General features: G+C 40.6%; 1 pseudogene; it reads right to left on the reverse strand.

The window, feature by feature from the left end:
• Window positions 1-231: 231 nt before the first annotated feature.
• LOC114107875 (olfactory receptor 7D4-like) lies at window positions 232-1,168 on the reverse strand (annotated as a pseudogene).
• Between the last annotated feature and the right edge of the window lie 4,879 nt (window positions 1,169-6,047).

Below are 6,047 nucleotides of genomic sequence, written 5' to 3' on the forward strand. Positions count from 1 at the left end.
AAACATTCTGAATTTTTAATTACATTGATCTTGTAAAAGAAAAAAAGAAGTTAAAAAGGAATTCCCAAGGCTGTTTATAAAAGAAAAGTATAAAACAATAACATGCAAAGTGAGTTCCTTTGTGAACATCAGCAATTATGCACACCTTTTAGAGAGGAAAAGCCAGCATATTAAAATTAATATTTGCCTCAGAGGACACGACATGCTCTTATTTCTGAGGTCACTGATCCATCAAGGACAAGAGGCTACTCTGCTAAGGAGTCTCCCCAGGCCTCCCTTCACATCCTTGTTCCTCAGGCTGTAGATGAAGGGGTTCAGCATGGGGGTGAGCACTGTGTACATCATGGAGGCGATCATGTTTCCCTGAGAAGGATGGGTCATGGCAGAACTGAGGTGAACCCCAAGGCCTATTCCATAGAACAAGGACACCACACAGAGGTGGGACCCACAGGTGGAGAAGGCTTTAGACTTGCCCACAGAGGAGGACATCCTCAGTAAGGAGGAGATGATCTGAGAGTAGGAGTAGAGGATCCCAGTGGCAGGGAAGACACCCAGCAGGGCAGTCACCACATACAGTAAGATGATACTGAAGAGGGTGTCAGAGCTGGTTGCTTTGAGAAGCTGAGATAGTTCGCAGAAGAGATGAGGGACTGCAGTGCCACTGGAGAAGGTCAGTCACTTCAGGAGTAGAATGTGAAGCAAGGACACCCAGAACATGATGAGCCAAGACAGCAGCACCAGGAGGACACAGAGCCAGGGGTTCATGATGACCGTGTAGTTCAGGGGGTGGCAGATGGCCACAAAATGGTCAAAGGCCATCGCGGTCAGAAGGAAATTATCCATACCAGTAAAAATCATAAAAAATACACCTGAGTAAGGCAGCCTCTATAAGAGATGTCTTTACTGTGTGGCTGTATGTTCACCAGCATCTTAGGGACAGTAGTGGAGGTGAAACAGATGTCCACAAAGGACAGGTTGGAGAGGGAGAAGTACATGGGGGTGTGGAGGTGGGGGTCAGAGCTGACGGCCAGGATGATGAGCAGGTTCCCCAGGATGATACCAGGTACATGGACAGGAACAGGCCAAAGAAAAGGGGCTGCAATTGTGGATCATCCGGGAGGCCCAGGAGGATGAATTCCCATACTCCTGTGTGGTTTTCCGCTTCCATATCCATGGATTTTCTGCTTAAGAAAGAGATGCATGCTGAGTTCAGAACACAACAGGCCACTCCAGAGGTGACCGCTCTACAATATCACCCTTGGATGGACATCCTTCACTCTCCAGGAGAGTTTCTCATCACATTGATTCACCGAGATAAGGGGTAGTTCGTGTCCATTTTAAATGTGTATCACTGACCAGCATTAAAAAAAATTAACAATAAGATCTCATTTACCATCTTCTTGTGGTTTTAGTCCCCCATCTGCATGAATTTATCTAAGCAACCCAATTTTTTGTTGATATGCTTTTTTACATAGTGGGATCTCAATAAAGAAGAGAATTCACTACTGTTAATGCTGTTATTGTACTCGTCTTGTATGATAATTATGTTAGACATATGCAGCTCCAAATTATAGCATGAGCGTATGAGTTAGAAATTGAGTCCTTGAGTCAGACTTCCTAGAACAAAATTTTGGCTCACTCATTTTTCATCTGTGTGACTTTTAGAAATTTATTTAAATTCTCTTTGACACAAACACTCAACTCTACAGTAGGAATATTAAAATTCTCTAAGAGGAGGATTGAAAAGAAAATCAGATGAAAAGTTGCTGGTACTTTTCCTAATGTAGTTCCTGTGACATAATCACACGTGTGAGGTTTTACTCACAGAATCACAACAAATCTGTCCTCAAGACTCTCATTTATCAATTTCCCTTTTAGACTCTGGCAGCCACCAAGGCCAGCATTCTGAGGATTCAGATGATCATAAATACAGCAGGTAGGTTACCTCTGCTGACTGCATGCAGCACTTCTAATTAATGGTGATCCCTGAAGCTGCTTCTTTCAGAGACTTCCTGCTCCATGAGTTCTTCCTAGAAGAGGAAAAAGCATGTAGACTGCACAGATAAAAGGAGGAAACAGAAGCTCACTGCCATTAAATTCAAATTAAAGGCCAGATGAGCGTGTTCAGGTGACCGTGCTCTCAAGTGGCGATGGAGTGCACAGAGCAGCAGAGCTCATGGGCAACACCCATTAGATGCACTGGGATAAGATATTCAGGGTTACTGAAACAGAGTCACCCTAGAAAAATACAAAGCAAATTTAATTCTCACAGATCAATGTTTACATTCCACACGATAGACAAAGGGTGGTTATTGTGAGTGCCCGAAGGTGCTCATTAGGTTAAGGTAGGGTTCCTGGAGAAACAGTTTAGCTTGGAAGGTGGGTAAGATATACCTCCCTGAAACAGAAATATTTGGACAGAGAGAATAAGGATGGGTCATTGTCACCAGAGGAACTGAAGAAAGAAGAACTGTTCTAGGCTGAGAGGACAGAATGTGCAGCTGCCCTTTTCATGGGGCTGGTATATCAGGGGAGGATGGGGTGGGAGAAGGAGGGTGGAGTGTGTGAGGCCCACAGTAGAGCTGCCTATGTTCCCCAATGATGTCCTTCCTATATCAAAATTTCTGTTCACTTGTGAGTCTGATGGTGTGAATGTTGGGGCTTATCATGGGTCTTTCCAGAGACTCACATGGTCCTGTCACTTTGTGGGTGATAAAGAAATCAAACCACAGGTTTCAGGTGTTAAAACAGTTGAGGCTAAAAAATCAACTATATTGAAAAAAGAATCCTCAAGATTTTCACATGCCTATGTATGTAAACAACATTGGGTTTTAAGGAAAATTTGCAGTCCTTAGTAATGATTTTAAAAAGCAAACAGAGAGCTAACAGTTAATATCAGTAGTAGGAAGGAAAGCCCAGTCACAGAAGCATGTTGGTTAACATAATTCATCAGAAAAAAATAGGGAAATGAATATAAATTATAATCATAACAGAAAGATGCATTTGAGAGAATTTAACTGTCATCACTCTACTAGGAGCCAGGGATGATCTTGTCAGTATACAAAGAAACCAAGGACAATTTCCTAACCCAATAAATAAATCACAGTTATTTTCAAATCACAGTCAATAGGAGCAGTTTCATTAAAACACGAGAACACTTTTGTTAAATTATTGGATGTGCTAATGCATTCTCCTCCAAGTTCAATCTTTTAATATTTTCCAGAGTATTTTAAGGGATTGTTAACATGAGAAAATGAAATTGGAGTGTATGTTGAATGTCAGAAATAATCACATTATTGGTAGGTGCTATTGGGGACAGGAAGATTAAAGGACAAACACCTCAGTATGGAGGACTATCAGTAAATCAAATTTGACCATAAAAATAGCAAATAGACCAGAAAGATCCAATTAAACTAGAAACAAAGTAGACCATACCTTCTGCATAATGATCTCTGGTGCATTGTTAATAATTAAATAATTAGATGCAGGAGACCATGGTTTATGGGAAAGAGTGGAGAAGAACAGGAGACTCTCCAGAGTAACTCCGATTGGAAACATGCTCTAGATTCTAAAGGGAAGGAGACAGAATTAAAACTGAGATGAGGTGTCAGTGAAAGCTCAAGATCCTTCAAGGTACAGGGACTACAGATTCAAAAACTAAGTAAAACTGGTCATTTCTAGAGTCTTCCTCACAGAGACAGTGCTCACTGCCCACGTCCTCCTCTCCTTCTGACTCCAATGTCCTCACTGGGACACACCAGCTCCCTCAGATGTCTGTGGCTGAAGTTTGCCTTCTCCACATTCTGTCCTGAGGAAGACCAGGAAGGAAGCTGGATCAGAGAATTGTAGCTGAGGAGCATCAGGGGCAGGTTTAAACTTTGGGCATCTCAAGTGCTGAATTCTCAGAGCTCCTGATTAGATAAATTGTGCTATTGTCTTTCTGGTCTCTAAACATTTCAGCTCCCTTGGGGTAAAAAGAGGATAGCAGAATGGAAAATTTTCATTCACTTTCTTTTCTATGTAGGAAGCACTGGAGAGAGATAGCTTTATTTTCTCTAAGGAGAAACTGTTTCCCCTTCTGGTTTGAATTGAAGGTCACCAGAAGTTCTCAAAGAGAAGTCTCATGTCCAGAAGGAGCACACCCCAGTGTTAGGTGGGAGATAAGGGTTGGGAAGAGACCACCCATTTAGGGCTCTGGGTTCCTCCCAGGCCCTCACAACACCCCACCTCAAGCTTCTTCTTATGAGGGGACACTGGATCATCTTATGGTTCAAAGGAAGAAAGTAGACTACCACCAGGGGAATTTGGGACTATGAAGGGAAAGTCCCCAATCTTGGAGATACACAGTAGACCAAGTTCTCAAATTTAGTGAACTTGTTGCTAGTTAACATGTCATTAGCATTGCAGATTTCTTCCCCCTGTGCATTTGCTATGGGGGAAAGAATCTTACGCATGGGCAGCAGAAAAGAAATTATATAGAATTCAGCTGTCAATCAAGATGCCAATCAACCCCAGATCCACCAGGGGAGAAGGGGGAGAACCAGCACAGCCCAACAAAAGCCAGCTCCACTGTGTGGCCTGGGCCTGGAGTTCCCTGGCAGCTCAGCCCCCAGCTCTCCCAGAGTGTTCTCCTTTGCTCTCAGTAACCCCTGTCTCCCTGCCAACCTCTCGCACTTCATTCAATTCTTTGCTCACATCAAGAAGCTGGAACCAGGATCCTCTAAGGACCCTACCCTTGTGCTGGTAGCACCAGGAACCATCTCTCTGTGACTTGCCTCTCTTGAAACATGCACTGAAGGTTTCATGGGCCATTTTGTGTGCACCATGTTGTGGAGGCAAAGAAGTCCTTTCTTGGTGATTACTTTTCTTAATTTATTTTCAAATTTATTCATTTTTAAAATGATAGATTAAATTGTATATGTTTAAAGTATGCACATATTTTAAAGTATTATAAATTGTAAAATTACAACATCTGAAAAGTTGACACATGCATTCCTTCCTATTGTTATTGTTCTTGTGATAAATTACACTGACATCCATTACTCATTAAAAAAAATGATGCATAGTCATTCACTATAGTCACTCCTATATACAATTGATCTCTTTAATTTATTTCTCTCATCCACCTGGAATTGGAATTCTTTGACAAATTTTCCATCCACACATTGGTCTCCCAACTTTCCTTATCTTGGGTAAAGTCTATTCTGCTATGTTTATCAGATCAAGTTTTTAAACTTCTACATACAAATGAAATCATGAGGTATTTATCCTTCTTGCCTGATTTACTTCACATGATATACTGTTCTCCAGGGTCACCCATGTTTTGAATGACAACATTTCTTTTTGTTCATGCTGGAATAGTATTTCATTATGTATGCATGCCACATTTGCTTTATCCCCTCATCTGTTGATGGATATTCAAGCTTAGCAGTTGTTCATGCATTAAAACATGGAGTGAAAATACCTTTTAAAAGAACTGATTTTATTTTTTCAGGCATATACATTGTCTTGGGATCACTGGATCATACAGTAGTTTTCTTTTTAATTTTTTTGAAGAAATTTTTTATTGTTTTCATAATGGTTGTATTAATTTATATCACCACCCACAATATCCCTACCCAAGAGTACCCTTCCCTCAATATCCTCATCAAAATAATCTCTTATTTTTAATAACAACCATCTAAACATAAGACCACTAAAGTACAAGAAATACTATCAAGAATCAATAAATGGGATGATTCAAACTAAAAGCTTCTTTTCAGCGAAGGAAACAATGAATAACACGAACAGAGAGCCAACAGAGTAGGAGAAAATCTTTACCAGATGCACATCAGATAGAGCACTAATTTCCAGTATATATAAATAACTCAAAAAACTTAATACCAAAAAAAATACACCCCAATCTGTAAATGGGCTACAGAAATGAACAGAAGAAGATATGCATTGATCAACAAATATATGGAAAAATGTTAAACCTCTCTAGTGATTAGAGAAATGCAACTTAAAACTACTCTAAAATTTCATCTCACTCCTGTCAGAATGGCAGT

Source organism: Marmota flaviventris, chromosome 1 (genome assembly GCF_047511675.1).
Source record: "Marmota flaviventris isolate mMarFla1 chromosome 1, mMarFla1.hap1, whole genome shotgun sequence".
In the NCBI taxonomy this organism is placed as follows: Eukaryota; Metazoa; Chordata; class Mammalia; order Rodentia; family Sciuridae; genus Marmota; species Marmota flaviventris.